The 17694-nt window shown below is 42.8% G+C and overlaps 1 pseudogene; it reads right to left on the minus strand.

Moving 5' to 3' along the window:
- Nucleotides 1–17217: 17217 nt before the first annotated feature.
- On the minus strand, nucleotides 17218–17307 carry LOC125511833 (small nucleolar RNA Z247; annotated as a pseudogene).
- Nucleotides 17308–17694: the final 387 nt, after the last annotated feature.

The raw sequence follows: 17694 nt of genomic DNA on the forward strand, positions 1-17694 counted from the left end.
TTTGAATGCGATAACATCCTCGAAAGAGCTTGAACGAAAAGAGAGTGGAAACATGAATCTTCTGAGCTATCTTCGGCACTCCGGAACAAATGTATAGCGGGAGGTGAATGATTAAGAGGTGCACCCGCATGAGAAGGCATTTGAAACGAGGAAAGGAATATGATCAACACTAAAAGCTTGAATTGAGTTCACCGGAGAAGAAAGAGAATGAATAATGATGAACTTGAGGTTCCGTTAGGATCTTCATGAGAATCACCGGGTAAGAGCATTGACGGAAAAGAATGGAGAGACTTCATAATCATAAGATAGATACTTGATAAAGGAATCTAGATCCTTGAAGGAAAAGGGTGGGAGGGCGGGAAACACAAAGGCAGCTTGGGACATATAAAATGAGCACCGTTGAGAAGAAATGATAATTGGTCTTGCGGATGTTGAGATGATCGGATCCACTTGAAGAGAAAACACAGCGGTTGAAAAGGAATTGAAATGACAAACTTGAAGATCGAGAGGGCTTAGTATTCACATAGAGGTATGAGAACACCACTTAGGAAAGGTTTGGAATCCACATTTGACTTTCAAGCAACTCGAATACCACAACTCCAAACAAAAACAAAGGATTGGCTTGCAGAATAAGCCGGAACAAACATATGATAGAGATTTCGTCCGAAGTTTTCGTGGTGGGGCCCACACGGGCTCAATCATACAACACCATCATGTACAAGATAGTGCACATGACATATGATGTGTCCCCGAGTCCGCATAGCCAAGGACTCTTTAAGACACAACGAGACCACTGTAAAACCAACCGTGGATAGGCGGACCACTAGATGTCGAACCCCAATTTCATATCATACATCTGTCGGAAAGATATCCTAAGAACTACTTGAATTCCCACTTATAAACTCCTGAAACTTTCCGGTTATGCAATCAGGTGTTGGGGATACAGGGGAAGCATAATATCTCACCCAAAACTAACAAATCCTACATCCAGGTATATCCATCCTTCAACACATAACCAAGAAACCTTCGGAAATCATTTACCTCAACCTTTGAAAAGCATCCGTTATACGAGTTATGGCAATACTCCCGAACTCCCGCCCCAGTACAGGGTGGCATCGAGGTTATCTCACCAACAACTTCATAAAAGAGATTTTCGATGTCGGCGAAAAGCTCAGGTATTCCAGAATTGCGACAATAAAATTGTGACGACAACTCTACGTCAGGATGCCTCACCAGAGCGACGAAGGGACTGAGGAGTAAAAAGAATCCTACTCTTCGATATATATATATATATATATATATATTCTTATAAGACTCAAAACATATTTCTAGACTCAACAACGCCAACGATTTGATCATGCAGGGGGCTCCTAAGTCGGGGAAGGCTCTGATTACCAACTTGTAACGCCCACGATGCGGCTATATCTCCCACGTGTCGAAGCACGACTTAGAGGCATAACCGCATTGTAAGCAATGTTGCAAGTGAGGTAATCTTCACACAACCCATGTAATACATAAGGGAAAGAGATACATAGTTGGCTTACAATCGCCACTTCACACAATACATGAATAAAGCATTACATCATCCAGACACAATCAAGGTCCGACTACGGAACCAAAATAAAAGAAGACTACCCCAAATACTACACAGATCCCCGACCGTCCCAACTGGGCTCCACTACTGATCAACTGGAAACAGAACAACATAACAAACTCGATCTTCATCTAGCTCCTCCTTGAGCTTGGTTGCGTCACCTACACGGTTCAACGGCACCTGCAAGCTGGTTTTGGAAGTATCTGTGAGTCACGGGGACTCAGCAATCTCACGCCCTCGCGATCAAGACTATTTAAGCTTATGGGTAAGGTAAAGGTATGAGGTGGAGCAGCAGCAAGCGACTAGCATATTTGGTGGCTAACATATACACAAAAGAGAGCGAGACGAGAAGGCAAAGGCACGGTCGAACAACTATGATCAAGAAGTGATCCTAGAACAACCTACGTCAAGCATTACTCCAACACCGTTTTCACTTCCCGGACTCCGCCGAGAAAAGACCATCATGGTTACACACGCGGTTGATGCATTTTAATTAAGTTAAGTTTCAGGTTCTCTACAACTGGACATTAACAAATTCCCATCTGCCCATATCCGGGGGCACGGCTTTCAAAAGTTCATAACCCTGCAGGGGTGTCCCATCTTAGCACATCACAAGCTCTCACGGTCAACGAAGGATATTCCTTCTCCCAAGACGATCTGATCAGACTTGGAGTCCCGGTTACAAGACCAGCAAAGCCACCCAGATGTTCCGACAAATCCCGATAGGAGCTGCACATATCTCGTTCTCAGGGCACACCGGATGAGCCAGACGTCGGGTAGGCCAGCCCAGAGTTGCCCCTGGTAGCTCCGGACATCGCTTAGTTTGGACCAATACTCAGAGGAGCACTGGGCCGGGGGGGTTTAAATAAAGATGACCCTTGGGCGGGCCTACCCAAGGGAAAGAAAAGGCTAGGTGGCAAATGGTAAAACCAATGTTGGGCCTTGCTGGAGGAGTTTTATTCAAGGCGAACTGTCAAGGGGTTCCCATTATAACCAAGCCGTGTAAGGAATGCAAAATCAAGGAACATAACACCGGTATGACGGAAACTAGGGCGGCAAGAGTGGAATAAAATACTAGGCATAAGGCCGAGCCATCCACCCTTTACCAAGTATATACATGCATTAATATAATAAGAGATATCGTGATATCCCAACAACAATCCATGTTCCAACATGGAACAACTCCAATCTTCACCTGCAACTAGCAATGCTATAAGAGGGGCTGAGCAAAGTGATAACATAGCCAAACAACGGTTTGCTAGGACAAGGTGGGTTAGAGGCTTGACATGGCAATATGGGAGGCATGATAAAGCAAGTGGTAGCTATCGCGACATTGGCATAGCAAAAGAGCGAGCAACTAGGAAGCAAAGATAGAAGTGATTTCGAGGGTATGGTCATCTTGCCTGAGATCCCGCAAGGAAGAAGAACGAGTCCATGAAGAAGACAAAAGGACGTAGTCGTACGGATCCTCACAACTCCGGAACGAAACCGAAGCTAACGCGAGAAGTAACCCGGAAAGAAGCAAAAAACATAGTAAACAACCATCACATAAGCATGGCACGATGCGCAAACAAGTATGATGCATGTCCGGTTTAATGAGGCATGATATGGTAATGTGCACAAACAACAGTACAAGTTAAGTGGAGCTGAATATGCAACTCCGTTGCATATTGATGAACCACCACGTGACTTATTTAGTTCAAACTTGTTTATGTACCCAACAATATTAAATGTTGTTAGCATGGCAAGAGGTGAAGCATAATGAAACTATCTATCTAGGCAAGTTTAAATGAGGCCGGAACAACAAAACAACAAGTCCAGAAACTCCTCATGTGCATATTTTAGGTTTGGTACTGATCTGCCCTAAACACAATTTTAGAGTTTTTAAACATGCAAAGCAAATACACCATGTTAAACTAGGCATTTTTCTACCCCATTTACATATAAAGTTTATTAAATTCCGAGTAACGGTTATTTAGCAATGAAATAAATCATTTTAGCATGGCATATGGACAAAATTACACAAACAGCATTTTAATAATTTCTAACATAGATGAAAGTGACATATTATAAAACTAGACACAATTTTAAGCATTATTCATATATAAATTGTTTTAATCCGATGCAAGGTTAATTAGTTATTAAATGCATGAATAGCAAGGGGTAATTTGTAAATGTGCAGTTTTTCTGTAAATAGCAAAATTCGTTCATAGCAGAAAAAAAAAATATCCGGCCGAAACTGTTCTTGGGCCAACAGAGGGCGCTGGGGAGCAGCTCACCCCTTGGGCTTCGGCTCGGTTCGCTGGAGAGGCTTGTGGATCAGGCGGCCCATGGCGATGGCAACGCAGAGGCAGGCGCTGGGCCTTGCAGGTCTGGGCCACGGGCAGGCTATAGTGGGCCGACCCATGAAGGCAAGGCGAAGGCGTGGGCCACGGGCGCGAAGTGGAAGCAGAGAAGCGATGCGGTCAACGGGTGCGGCAAGGCCCTCGTCTCCTTGTTTGAATCAGGGGAAGCAAGGCGACGCGCGAGAGGAACCGGGCGGAGGTGAGGAACCCTTGGCGCGAATCCATGGCGATGCCGGACGCCGGTGACGGGGCGCAGGGGTCCAGGACCCGTGAGGAGAAGAGGGGCAGCCATGGCGTTCCTAGGGCTTGGCCAGCTCGATGAAGACAAGCAGCAGCGGGTCAACGCAGGCGGCGGCTCACTGCAACGCAGGGACGAGGCGTTGTTGTACTTGGCACGATCTCCGGTGACGCGGGAAAAGCAAGGGAGGTTGGAGAACGTGCTTGGACGGCACCGGTGCAGGACGACGCGGGGACGGACTTGGTGCGGCGGAGCTCGGGGCCATGGCGAGCGGAGCACCTGCGGTCAGGGATGAGCGAGATGAGAGGAAGCATGGGAAGGATAGGGGTGGCACTGTTCCTGGTGGACGAGACAGGAGGCAGGGGCTTCAGGAGAGCGAGGAGGACCTCCACACCTCTGGATCGAAGAGGGAGGAGGAGGCTCTCGATCCAATCGGGATCGAGCGCGGGGTCGATCTGAGAGGGAGAGGTGGGGGTTGCTGGTTGGATCAACGCTGAATACAAGGAAAGTGGCGGCGGCGTGGGGAATGGGATGGATGGGACAAGGTGGAGAATTTTTAGGGTTGTCCAAAATGACTAAGGGTGGACTATAAATAGTAAGTCAGATCAGCTTAGGGTGGTTAGGTCTCTCCGATAGTAATCAGATGGTCGCGAATAAAATAGCTAGGGAGTCCAAAAGAGAAACCGATGATGATTAAGGGATGTTTGGGGATGATCCGGACCCAACGGTAGCGATAGTCCGGGTCGGGTCCGGGACAGCTATCGGACGCGCGCGCGAGGAGGGTCGATGCACTGTGCAGAGAGGGTTTCTGGGTCTGGTGGTTGACAGCGAACTGTGCAGAAAGCTTTGGGCTGAGAAGAGAGAGAGACCTGGTGACTGTTTCCGGAGACCGAAACCGTCCGACGTTTGACCAACTATAATGTCGATATAGTTATCCGTTGGGCTATCAAACGAACTCCGAATGCGATGAAACTTGATAGGCGGTCTATCTACACTATAATAAGACCACACGCCAACTTTCAACCTAATCCGAGAATTTTTTTCGCCCACTTATAAAATAATATTTCGGACATGCCGCGGGCGCGTGCAAGTGTGGTTGGGCTCAGAACGGACAACGGAGAGGACGAGGCGACCAGGACGGATGCAAGTTTTGAAAACATGATGATGCAATGCACATGATGACATGACAAGATGCAACACGCAAGGGAATGACACGACAAAGACAGCGAATAACTGGAAGACACCTGGCGCAACGGTCTCGGGGCGCCATAGATGTGATCCCATTAATTAAATGAAAACTCATGTCTATGGTTAGGAAACATAACCATCATTGATTCAACGAGCTAGCCAAGTAGAGGCAAACTAGTGACACTCTGTTTGTCTATGTATTCATGCATGTACTAACTTTCCGGTTAATACAATTCTAGCATGAATAATAAACATTTATCAGGATATAAGGAAATATAAATAACAACTTTATTATTGCCTCTAGGGCATATTTCCTTCACCTTCAACATGTGGTGCTTGCCCCCCATCTTTTCTAGCCAAAAATTCCGCACTAAGTAGAGATACTACTTATGCATCCAAAAATCCTTAAACCCAAATCATATTTTCAAGAGTCCACTATATCTACCTATATGTGGTATTCTTTTGTCGTTCTAAGCAAATTTGTATCTGCCATCTCTAATATTCAAAATAAATTAATCTTTTGTGTGCTTGTACCGCTCACGAGGCGGTGAGGGCTGGCCAATATTTTCCATGCTAGATGTGTTATTCTCACAATGAGTGTTTATTCACTTTATTGCACGAGAGTAAGGCAAAGGTATTAGGGATGCCCAGTCCAGAAATGCAAAAATGAATTTACTTTATGTTGTCAAATAATAAATTCCTTGGGAAGTGTTGGTATGGAGGGCACGCGTGGATACGGTTAGCCATGGAAAGTGAAAGTATGGTGGAAAAAGGAATAAACTTTATTTTCTTTTTGGGAACCGCCTATGATATATCTAGCATGGAAAGTGTTGGGAGCTCTAAGTCGTTTTCATTGGTGGGAAAAGTATTCCCCTCAAAATGTTGTTGTCTCTCAATTTTCGCTTTGAGCTCTGGCACCTCTACAAATCCCTACTTCCCTCTGCGAAGGGCCTATCTTTTACTTTTCAGTATTTACTTTTATGCAAACAGTCAAAGTATTCCTCTCTATTCCTTTTTATTTTCTCTTTTGGTAAGCATCATGTGGCGAGGAAAGTTCTAGGCACATATGTCCAGCTGAATATGGGTAGCATGAGTTATTATTGTTGACATCACCCTTGAGGTGAATACGTTGGGAAGCAAAACAATAAGCCCCTATCTTTCTATGTGTCCGGTTGAAATGTTTTGCTCATGTGTACAAGGTGAGTGTTAGCAATCATAGAAGACTATATGATGGTTGAGTATGTGGAGCTCTTACTTAAAATCTGTTGAATAAGTTGAATTGCAATTGCTTGGTGACTCAGAACATAGGTTGTTGGGTTTCAAGAGAATTCATTGTTTGAACCTTAACATGTGAATTGGTTGCCACTATAACATGAGAAGTTTCATAAGAAAGAATTGTTGTTATGACGCTAGGAAAAGTGATTGAAATTGTCATCGATCAAACTTATGAACTTTGCAAGCATTCACACTTCATAAAATATTTCTTTTATCATTTACCTACTCGAGGACAAGTAGGAATTAAGCTTGGGGATGCTGATACGTCTCCAACATATCTATAATTTATGAAGTATTCATGATGATATTTCATCATTCTTGGGTGTTTTACAATCATTTTTGGGACTAACCTATTGACCCAGTGCCATGTGCCAGTTGCTGTTTTTTGCTTGTTTTTTACATCACAGAAAATCAATATCAAACGGAGTCCAAACACCGCGAAACCTATTCATGGATTTTTTTATGGACCAGAGGGAACCCAATGGCCCATTGCAGCACCTGGGGGGTGCCTCGAGGGGGGCACAACCCACCAGGGCGCGCCAGGCCCACCTGGCGCGCCCAGGTGGGTTGTGCCCACCTCGGTGGCCTCCTGTACCCTTTCTTTGCACTATAAATTCCCAAATATTCCGAAACCCCTCGGGGTTAACCTAGATCAGAAGTTCCGCCGCCGCTGGGCTCCGTAGCCATCGAAAACCAATCTAGACCCGTTCCAGCACCCTGCTGGAGGGGGGAACCATCTCCGGTGGCCATCTTCATCATTCCGGCGGCCACCACGATGAGGAGGGAGTAGTCCACCCTCGAGGCTGACGGTTTGTAACAGTAGCTATGTTTTCAATCTCTCTCTCTCTCTCTCGTGATCTATATCATGGGCTTTGTTGATATTGTCTGATCATATGATGTTTCAACCCTCTATACTCTTGTTATGATGAATTGAATCTTTACCCTTCAAAGTTTTGTTTTGTCGGATTGAATATTCAGAGATGAGAACACATGATATATGTCTTGCGGTATGAATACTTGAGGTGACAATTGGGGTATCTTATTGATTCACTTGACATATGTTATGGCATTCAACTCGTGGATTCCCGCGGTGATATTGGGATAATCTATGCATAGGGGCTGATGCACATTTTTCTCTGGTACAAACTTCGGGGTCTCTTTGTAGTTCCTTGTGTGGATCGAGTGTTACGAATATGAATTTTCTTTGGTGCTATTCTAGTACGAACTCTAGGATAGATCGAACAGAAAGAATAGCTTTGAGGTAGTCTCGTACCCTACAAACAATATTTATCTTTTATTCTCCGCTAATAGGAACTCGGGAGTGATTCTTTATTACACTTTGAGGGATAATCATATGATCCAGCTATGTTAGCACTGTTGTGATATTGCACTAGCGAAATTACGGACCCTAGGCCTCATTTTTAAGCATTGCAACATCGTTTTTGTGCCCGTTTACTATTAGTGACCTTGATGTTTTTATAATTTCAGATTACAAAAACCAATATATACCATCCATATTACACTTTTATCACCATCTCATCGCCGAACTAGTGCACCTATACAATTTGCCATTGTATTGGGTCTATTGGGGACACAGGAGATTGCTTGTATTTGGTTGCAGGATCGTTTGAGAGAGACCATCTTCATCCTACACCTCTGATGGATTGATAAACCTTAGTTCATCCACTTGAGGGAAAATTGCTATAGTCCTACAAAACTCTGTGCTTGGAGGCCCAACACGTGTCGACAAGAATAAAGTTGCGTAGTAGACATAAGCTCCCACTAAGCTTCTGTATCTGGTACTGTCTTCCTGCCTCAAGGGTTTTCCCTCAGTGAGTGACACTTTTTCTGTGCTAGATAGTGGTGTTGGTGAAGTCTTACATCCTTGCAACCCAACTCTCCTTACTAGATCAGTAGCATACTTTTCCTGAGAGAGATGCAGACTGTCTCCATGTCTTTTTACTTCAATCCCCAGAAAGAAGTGTAGATCTCCCATATCCTTAAGAGCAGAGTCATCACTCAAATCCCTTAGCAGACATGACACAGCTTCATCAGATGAACTTGTGACAATGAAATCATCAATGTAAATAAGAACAAATATGGAGGTATTTGACTTATTGTAAATGAACAAGGATGTGTTAGATTTTGAAGGAAGAAAACCAAGTGCCTGCAGTTTCTGACTCAGTCATGAGTACCACTCCCTAGGATCCTGTTTCAGTCCATATAGAGCTTTGTCAAGCTTGCATACATAGGATGGTTTGCTTTTACTTTCAAACCCAGGAGGTTGCTTCGTATATACTTCCTCTTCCAAAACACCATGGAGGAACGCGTTCTATACATCTTGCTGTGTAAGGCACCATCCCCTGGAAACAACAATAGACAATACAAGGTGAATAGTGGCAGCTCTAACAACGGGACTAAAGTTGTCCTGATAGTCTATGCCATACCATTGTTTAAAGCCCTTTGCGACAAGTCTGGCCTTGTAGAGATCTATTGTTCCATCATATTTTCTCTTTATTCTGAAAACCAATTTGCAATCAATCAAATTTTTACCTCGCCGTGAGGGAACCAAATGCTATGTTTGATTTTTGTGTAGTGCCATGTATTCTTCTTCCATGGCCTTCTTCCATCGTGTATCGCTGAATGCCTCCTCGGGAGTTCTAGGTTCACCTATGGAACATGCCAAACCAAACTTCACAACTTGTTTGTAATTAACAAGTTCAATTACCCCTTTTTGTAGACGTGTACGCGGGACAGTAGTTGTAGGGAGCGCAGAAGATCCTGCTGGCACATGATTCTTACCTTCCTATGCTAGTTGATTCTTGCTCCCATAATTTGTCTGCTGACAAAATGCCTATGCACAGGAAGTATGTTAGGCTTAAATGTGTTTCCCATGTGATTCATGATGCTCTTGCTATGTTGCAATTCTTATCTTTTATGCGAGCATCATTGAAATCATCATGCCTAGCTTAAAAGGCATTAAAGAGATGCGCTTGTTGGGAGGCAACCCAACACTTTCACTTACTGTTTTTGCATGTTCACATGATTATTCTACTATATTGATCATGTTTTATATCTTTTGTTTCAATAAAGTGCCAAGTAAAGCCTTTGGGATCATGTTGGGTGATAGTTGATTTGACTTTGCTGAAAAACAGAAACTTTTGCGCTCACGAAAATAGGTCTCATTTTTAACAGAAGGTTGATTCTTTTTGCAGAAGTTTAATATACAAATTTCTCACGTGGTCATTGTTTTTTTCATAATTTTTAGATTAGCATAAGTATGGTGGTTATCCAGATCATGACAGACCGTTCTGTTTTTGACAGATTATGTTTTCAATGCATAGTTTGCTTGCTTTCTAATTTCTATGGCTTATATTGCTCAATATAAATTGTGGAAATGGTATTCTATAGTAGGAATTGTGTGGAAACAATTACTAATCTTGTCTTTGACAGTACCAAAGTGAAATGGTTTGCTCTTTATCATACTAACCTATCTCACGAAGTTCCGTTAAGTTTTGTGTGATTGAAGTTTTCAGTTTTGGGTGACATATTGATATGAGGAGAATAAGGAGTGAAAATACCCTAAGCTTGGGAATTCCCAAGGAACCCCAAGGTAATATTCAAGGAAGATCAAAGCAACTATGCTTGGGGATGCCCCGGAAGGCATCCCCTCTTTCGTCTTCACCCTTATCGGTAATCTCACTTGGAGCTATGTATTCATTCATCACATGATATGAGTTTTACTTGGAGCTTCATTTAATTTTGTTAGAATTTGCTTGCTGTTATTTATAATAATGTTTTGCATCTTTTATTTCAATAAAAGTGGCATTGATAGCCTTTGCCATGCTTATCTTGCAAGTATACATGTTGCTGTTTGAAAACAAAAAGTTTATTGATGTTGCAAAAATTCCCGAGGAAAGTAAGAATGTGATAAAATGTTGAAACTTTTTGCATAATAAGCTCTGATAAATTTCTATAGTGTGGTAGAATTTCATAATTTTTGTAGTTGAATAAGTATTAAAACTCTTGCATTCTTTACAGACTATACTGTTTTGGCAGATTGCTACTATGTTTGAATTGTTTGCACATGTTTGCTTGTTTAATGATTCTATTTGATGATATGAGTATTAAATATGCAGATGCATTTAGTATGAAATGTTGAATAATGATTTTAGTCTTTTGCTACAATACATAATGATAAGGTTTTTGCATTAGTCTATACTAACTTATCTCACGAGTTCTTGTTGAGTTTTGTGTGGATGAACCTTTTGAGATTTAGGAAAACCGTAATATGAGAGGAATTAAGGAGACACAAAAGCTCAAGATTGGGGATGCCCAAGTCATCCCAAGATAATATTTCAAGAAGTCTCAAGCATCTAAGCTTGGGGATGCCCCAGTAGGCATCCCACCTTTCTTCTTCAACAATTATCGGTTAGTATCGGTTGAGCCTAAGTTTTTGCTTCTTCACATGATGAGTGATATTCTTGGAATGTCATTTTATTTTAATTTTGCTTCTTGCTTTAATAAAATAATTAGATCTGAAAGTTTTTAAAAAAAAATATAGTCCTCAAATAGTTGCCAAGGAGGCCAAATAAGCGGCATTCACATCCCATCAACGAAGGTCTTTTCTATGTAATTTACTTATATCCTATGAGTAAATTATAGAATAAATTGATTATCATGAAATTGAAATCATATCATTCCTAGTGGTAGCTTCACATTGGATTTAGAAAGTGAAATCTTTTAAGGCTTGACAATCACAATATTGGTCATACAGGCAATCCACGAATAATTAGTATAAGGAAGAGAACTTTCACATACGAATACACTATCTTGGAAATATTTTGTGATTGTGAGTCCCCATAAAAATATTATATGCCAAAATTGTTTACATTGGACAAGGAAGACAACGTAATGGTTTATGTTGGTCCATATTCACATAGAAGTTATATTTTCGTAGATCCTTCAACATGTGATGCTTGCCCCCCATCTTTGCTAGCCAAAATTTCCGCACTAAGTAGAGATACTACTTGTGCATCCAAAACTCCTTAAACCCAAATCTTATTTTCAAGAGTCCACTATATCTACCTATATGCGGTATTCTTTTGCCGTTCTAAGAAAATTTGTATGTGCCATCTCTAATATTCAAAATAAATTTCTCTTTTGTGTGCTCGTACCGCTCGCGAGGCGGTGAGGGGTGGCCAATATTTTCCATGCTAGATGTGTTATTCTCACGATGAGTGTTTATTCACTTGTCATTACATGAGAGTAGGGCAAAGGTATTAGGGATGCCCAGTCCCAAAATGCAAAAATGAATTTACTTTATGTTGTCAAATAATAAATTCCTTGGGAAGTGTTGGTATGGAGGGCACCCGTGGATACGGTTAGCCATGGAAAGTGATAGTATGGTGGAAAAAGGAATAAACTTTATTTTCTTTTTGGGAACCGCCTATGATATATCTAGCATGGAAAGTGTTGGGAGCTCTAAGTCGTTTTCATTGGTGGGAAAAGTATTCCCCTCAAAATGTTGTTGTCTCTCACTTGGAGCTATGTATTCATTCATCACATGATATGAGTTTTACTTGGAGCTTCATTTAATTTTGTTAGAATTTGCTTGCTGTTATTTATAATAATGTTTTGCATCTTTTATTTCAATAAAAGTGGCATTGATAGCCTTTGCCATGCTTATCTTGCAAGTATACATGTTGCTGTTTGAAAACAAAAAGTTTATTGATGTTGCAAAAATTCCCGAGGAAAGTAAGAATGTGATAAAATGTTGAAACTTTTTGCATAATAAGCTCTGATAAATTTCTATAGTGTGGTAGAATTTCATAATTTTTGTAGTTGAATAAGTATTAAAACTCTTGCATTCTTTACAGACTATACTGTTTTGGCAGATTGCTACTATGTTTGAATTGTTTGCACATGTTTGCTTGTTTAATGATTCTATTTGATGATATGAGTATTAAATATGCAGATGCATTTAGTATGAAATGTTGAATAATGATTTTAGTCTTTTGCTACAATACATAATGATAAGGTTTTTGCATTAGTCTATACTAACTTATCTCACGAGTTCTTGTTGAGTTTTGTGTGGATGAACCTTTTGAGATTTAGGAAAACCGTAATATGAGAGGAATTAAGGAGACACAAAAGCTCAAGATTGGGGATGCCCAAGTCATCCCAAGATAATATTTCAAGAAGTCTCAAGCATCTAAGCTTGGGGATGCCCCAGTAGGCATCCCACCTTTCTTCTTCAACAATTATCGGTTAGTATCGGTTGAGCCTAAGTTTTTGCTTCTTCACATGATGAGTGATATTCTTGGAATGTCATTTTATTTTAATTTTGCTTCTTGCTTTAATAAAATAATTAGATCTGAAAGTTTTTAAAAAAAATATAGTCCTCAAATAGTTGCCAAGGAGGCCAAATAAGCGGCATTCACATCCCGTCAACCAAGGATGCACATTTTTCTCTGGTACAAACTTCGGGGTCTCTTTGTAGTTCCTTGTGTGGATCGAGTGTTACGAATATGAATTTTCTTTGGTGCTATTCTAGTACGAACTCTAGGATAGATCGAACAGAAAGAATAGCTTTGAGGTAGTCTCGTACCCTACAAACAATATTTATCTTTTATTCTCCGCTAATAGGAACTCGGGAGTGATTCTTTATTACACTTTGAGGGATAATCATATGATCCAGCTATGTTAGCACTGTTGTGATATTGCACTAGCGAAATTACGGACCCTAGGCCTCATTTTTAAGCATTGCAACATCGTTTTTGTGCCCGTTTACTATTAGTGACCTTGATGTTTTTATAATTTCAGATTACAAAAACCAATATATACCATCCATATTACACTTTTATCACCATCTCATCGCCGAACTAGTGCACCTATACAATTTGCCATTGTATTGGGTCTATTGGGGACACAGGAGATTGCTTGTATTTGGTTGGAGGGTCATTTGAGAGAGACCATCTTCATCCTACACCTCTCATGGATTGATAAACCTTAGATCATCCACTTGAGGGAAAATTGTTACAGTCCTACAAAACTCTGCGCTTCGAGGCCGAACACGTGTCTACAAGAATAAAGTTGCGTAGTAGACATAAGCTCCCACTAAGCTTCTGTATCTGGTACTGTCTTCCTCACTCAAGGGTTTTCCCTCAGTGAGTGACAGTTTTTCTGTGCTAGATAGTGGTGTTGGTGAAGTCTTACATCCTTGCGACCCAACTCTCCTTACCAGATCAGTAGCATACTTTTCCTGAGAGAGATGCAGACTGTCTCCATGTCTTTTTACTTCAATTCCCAGAAAGAAGTGTAGATCTCCCAGATCCTTAAGAGAAAACTCAGCACTCAAATTCTTTATCAGACCTGACATAGCTTCATTAGATGAACTAGTGACAATGATATCATCAACGTAAATAAGAACAAATATGGAGTTATTTGACTTATTGTAAGTGAACAAGGATGTGTCAGATTTTGAAGGAAGAAAACCAAGTGCCTGCAGTTTCTGATTTAGTCGTGAGTACCACGCCCTGGGAGCCTGTTTCAGTCCATATAGACCTTTGTCAAGCTTGCACACATAGGATGGGTTGCTTTTACTTTCAACCCCGGGAGGTTGCCTCATATATACTCCCTCTTCTAGAACACCATGGAGGAACGCGTTCTGTACATCTAGCTGTCTAAGGCACCATCCCCTGGAAACAACAATAGATAATATAAGGCAAATAGTGGCAGCTTTAACAACGGGACTAAAGGTGTCCTCATAGTCTATGCCATACAGTTGTTTAAAGCCCTTCGCAACAAGTCTGGCCTTGTAGTGATCTATGGTTCCATCAGATTTTCTCTTTATTATGAAAACCCATTTGGAATCAATCAAATTTTTACCTCATCATGGGGGAACCAAATGCCATGTTTGATTTTTGTGGAGTGCCATGTATTCTTCTTCCATGGCCTTCTTCCATCGTGTATCGCTGAATGCCTCCTCAGGAGTGCTAGGTTCACCTGTGGAACATGCCAAACCAAAATTCACATCTTGTATGTATTTAATAGGTTTAATTACCCCTTTTGGTAGACGTGTACGCGGGACAGTAGTTGTAGGGAGCGCAGAAGATCCTGCTGACACATGAGAAGGAGGTGATCCCGAGGTGGATCCTGTCGGCACTGCTGTAGCATCCTCATATGGATCGATGGGATCTTCTGTGGCTCCAGACGCCACCGGTTTAGTTGCATGCAGCACAGAAGATCCTGCGCAAGGCTGCCTGCCAGGCTGCCCATCATGACGTGATGATTGGTTGGGCCCAGGAGAATCTGTGCCGGACCGCGGGCCAGGGGACAGGGCAGGATCAGTGCCGGGATCCGTGCCTATCTCGCGCCCGTGTGGTGGAGGGCTTGTCTGTTGCTGCCACCGCACGTAGTGGGGGGCCCGCTTGAGGCCCAGCGAGTCCTAGTGGGCCTGGTGTCCATGCTAGGTTGGTGCGAGCCGATGGAGGGGCGCCGCGTGCCGCATGTGGGTTCGCTGACACCACGCCTGACGGGCGACACGGGCTCCAGCGCCCTGCCGTCCTGTCATTTCATCGATCCCGAAGAGTATCGACTGCGGGGCTCCTGCGCTGCTGATCCTGGGAGGATTTGTCCCCCGGTACTGGACACATGAAATGTGACACGTTTGGAGCTCTTTCTTCACCGTTTTTTCACCATTTTCTTCACCGTTTTCTACTGCATCATCACAAAGCTCATGCTCACGGTTATGAGAGTTAGTCAATGGTTGATCATCCAAATTATTTTCCCCTAGATCTAGGCCGGTGAGACTTTGTGGTAAGAGGAGAATTTCTTGGCAAAGAAGTGCACCGGCGTTGGGATGAAGTTTAGAAAATGGAAATTGTGTTTCGTCAAAAACAACATCGCGGGAAATATACACACGACCAGTAGGTATGTCAAGGCACTTAACACCTTTATGTTGGTTGCTGTAACCAAGGAACACGCATTGCTTAGATCGAAACATAAGTTTGCGATTGTTGTAAGGACGAAGATTGGGCCAGCATGCACACCCAAAGACACGAAGTGTTGTGTAATCTGGTTTTGTGTGAAGGAGTCTTTCCATGGGAGTTCCATTGTTTATGACACGACTAGGCAACATATTGATGATGTGTACGACAAGAAGGAATGCCCCATCCCAGAATTTGAGAGGCATGGAGGCGCCAGCTAGAAGTGCTAGGCCAACTTCAACGATCTGTCTGTGTTTGCGCTCAGCAGACCCATTCTATTGATGGGCATGTGGGCAAGATACATGATGAGAGATTCCAAGTTTTTGAAAGGAGTTTAATTTTTCGTATTCTCCTCCCTAGTCAGACTGGAGAGAAATGATTTTGCTATTGAATTTTCGTTCGACCAAAGCTTGGAAATTGAGAAAAACTTGGCAGACATCGGATCGTTTCTTAAGAAGATAGATCCACGAAAATTTGCTATAGTCGTCAATGAAACTCACGTAATATGTATGTCTACCAACAGAAGAGGGTGCATGCCCCCACACATCAGAAAATATAAGTTGCAAAGGCATGGTAGAAACACTAGTGGAAATTGGATACGGCAATTGATGACTTTTAGCCTTTTGGCATGAATCACAAATAGTTTCAACATCACGCTCACCAACATATGGGAGCTTATTTTTCCTAAGAAATCTTTCAACTAAAGAAACTGACGCATGTCCTAATCGATTGTGCCATCGTGTTGAAGACACTTTGGTCGCACTAAAAACTTGTTTATTCAATCTTCTAATCTCCGGAATCAAGGGGTAAATCCCACAAACGCGTCTACCTTGATATTGCACCTTCCTCGTTGCCTGATCCTTGATCAAAAAGAAGAAGGGGTGAAATTCAAGAAATACATGATTGTCAATGGCAATGCGATGAACGAAGTGAAGATATTTAGATGCACTAGGGACATGCAAAAAATTTCGGAGATGAATTTTTCTATGAGGGGTTTTAATAACTGAATGACCAATGTGACTAATTTGCATACCTTCTCCACTGGCGGTGTGGATATGATCTTTGCCATGGTACTTCTCTCGCATAGTCACCTTGTCAAGCTCGTCGGTGATGTGGTTTGTGGCATCGTTGTCAACATACTAGTTGGTATCGACGCCATAAGAGCCATCAGCAGCCCCGACCACCTTTTCATCTTGAGAGGAATCATCATCATGTTCATCAAAATGATACCAGCAGACATTGGCAGAGTGTCCCAGCTTCCCACAGATTTGGCATCTGATTGTGTCGGGCCGAGACCTGCTGTTGGAGGAGATGTCGTCACGCCGACCCCTTTTGTTAGTGTAGGAGGGCCGGCTGCCACCGCCGTTGCATGCAGAGTTGGTTCCACCGCTGTTTCGTCCGCCGCCGCTACCCTTGCCCTTGTTGTTTCATGGAGGGCCTCAATGACGTGAGGCCCCACCACGGCCGCGGGTGGCAACGTTTGTAGAAGATTTGAAGCCGCCTCCTGCGCCTGCTCCTTGGTAGATGGCCACCCTTTGATCAAAATTGCTCATCATAGAGAACAACTCATCAAGGGTAACCAGGATGACCCGAGCATCGAAGGCGGAGACTAGAGGTTGATACTCCATGTCCAACCCATTGAGGATGTAGGAGATCAATTCATCATCCCGCGGGGGCTTGCCTGCTGCAGCTAGCTCGTCGGTGAAACCTCACATGTATGTGAAGTAGGAGGCCACCGATTGCTGTCCTTTCTGCGCGTTTGTGAGTGACGTGTGGATGTTGTTGATGCGGGACAGCGATGTGGACGAGAACATGCTCGCTAACACTGTCCAGAGTTCGTGCGCGTGGGCGATCGAAGTCACCTGCACAAGCACTTCTTTGGAGAGGTTATTTAGAAGGTAACCAAGCACATGTTGATCCTCTCGGATCCAAACCGAGTGAAGCGGGTTGGGGATGGTCTCCTCCTTGCCATCCTTGTCCGTGCTGACGACGACCTTGGCCGGCTTCGGCATGCTACCGTCCATGTAGCCAAAGAACCCTTCCCCCCGAAGTTGTGGTGTGATC

The sequence above is a fragment of the Triticum urartu genome, chromosome 5A (assembly GCF_056163025.1).
Source record: "Triticum urartu cultivar PI428250 chromosome 5A, HENAU_Tu73, whole genome shotgun sequence".
Classification (NCBI taxonomy): Eukaryota; Viridiplantae; Streptophyta; class Magnoliopsida; order Poales; family Poaceae; genus Triticum; species Triticum urartu.